The following is a 1,892-nucleotide window of genomic DNA, read 5'->3' as shown; positions in this document are numbered from 1 at the left end:
GGCGAAGCCCTGGCCCTCGCGCCGCTTGATCGTGCTGCTGCTCGCGTCCGAGGAGAAGGTGGGCGCCTTGGCCCCCACGGGCTCTGCGGGTGGGGAACATGACTGTCGGTGCGGGCGGGGTGGGGGGATAGTGATAGGGAAAAGGGCGCCCCTGAGCCGAGAGGACCTTTTACGCTGACTGGCTACAAACGCGAGACTACTCAGTGTGTCGTTACCGAAATTTTGGCACGGGAAAGGCCTGAGCTGAGCACAGGAGCGCAAAGCCCGTCCCTTCGCGACGCCGATAGGAGCTGGTGCCGGAGTCCGTGGAGAAGGTGGGAGCTTTGGCGCCGACGGGTTCTGGGGACAGGGAAATCGAAACGAGATGAACTAACGCGACCTAGCGGACGAGCGGTGACCTACGTACCTGGAATGCTGGGAGAAGAAGGAGGGGGCGGCGGCGGAGATTTATTTCGGAGGAGAGGAGGAGTTTACCTGAAGGCGGGCGCGGGGTGGGCCTGGGCCTGGCACAGCAGCGCGAACGCCTGGCCCTCCCTCCGCCGCAGGGCGATGATGGTCGAGTCCAGCTGGAAGGTGGGCGCCTTGGCCCCGACAGGCTCTGCGCGGCGGGGGGCGAGACATTAAGGGTGAGGACAAGACCGCGGCGCTTACCGGAACGAGGGTACGGGGTACCCCTGGGCGGGGCACAGCAGGGCAAAGCTCTGGTCCTGAGCCCGCTCGATCCACTGGCCTTTAGCGTCCTGGGAGAACTTGGGCGCCTTGGAACCGACGGGCTCTGCGCGGAGGGGAGGAAGAATATAGGGAGGGAGGGGAGCGATGGTTAGGCAGCCGCTTACCGGATGGTTGGCACCGGGTACCCCTGCGCGAGGCACAGCAGGGCAAAGCCTTGGCCCTCGTGCCGCTCTATCCCGTGCATCTTGTCGTCTCCCGCAAACTTGGGCGCCTTGGAGCCGACGGGCTCTGCGGAGCGGGGGGCAAAAGGGGAGGGGGCGATCGTTAAAGGGACCCGCTTACCGGATCGTTGGCACCGGGTACCCCTGAGCGAGGCACAGCATGGCGAAGCTCTGGCCTGCGTGTCGCTCTAACCCCTGCAGCTTGGCGTCTATCGCGAACTTGGGCGCCTTGGACCCCACGGGCTCTGCGCACCACACGGGGTGAACAATGTACCTATGGGTCTTCTAGGAGGATGACCGGGCTCTGCGAACCGTTGCCGTCGCGAGTAAGGGCCGTCTTACCAGCGCAAGAGCGGAGTCGAAAGTGGGAGACCTAAAAGCAGCTATTTTATCCTCACCGGAAGTTGGGCGCGGGGCTGGCCTGCGCAAGGCAGAGCAGCGCGAAGCTGAGCCCCTGCCGGCGGGAGAAACTGCCGCTTTTCAGATCGGAGGAGAAACTCGGGGCCTTGGCGCCGACCGGCTCTGAATGGGGGAGAAAGAGCGAGCGTGGGTGTGGGGGCGGCGCGGCGAGGGCGGCGCGGCGGGGGCGGTGCGCTGAATGTTGGGCGGAGGGGCGCAAAGTAGGCCACTTGTTGCGCACCTGTAGTGGGGCACCGGGAAGGCCTGCGCGGGGCACAGCAGCGTCTGGCTCTCTCCTTCCGACACCGCGAACGTGCGGCTCTTGTCCGTCATGGCGAACTTGGGGCGCGCGCTGCCGACGGGCTCTGGGGGGAGGGAGGAAGGCGAGGCCGAGCAAGGGGCTCGTGTGAGCTCAGGGGGGAAGGGGTGGGCGTATCCGTAGAGAACGTCGCGGACGTTGCTCGGAGGATGCGCGCGCCGCAGGGCGGCCCCTGCCAGCTGGACCGGCCACAGCCACGCGCGGTTACCTGTAGTGCGGCACGGGGAAGGCCTGGGCGGGACACAGGATGGTGAGGCTCTGGCCGCGGGACGCGGCGAAGG

Source organism: Frankliniella occidentalis, unplaced genomic scaffold (assembly GCF_000697945.3).
Source record: "Frankliniella occidentalis isolate FOCC.00 unplaced genomic scaffold, Focc_3.1 Scaffold35, whole genome shotgun sequence".
NCBI classification, from domain to species: Eukaryota; Metazoa; Arthropoda; class Insecta; order Thysanoptera; family Thripidae; genus Frankliniella; species Frankliniella occidentalis.
Note: the sequence above shows the minus strand (reverse complement) of the source record.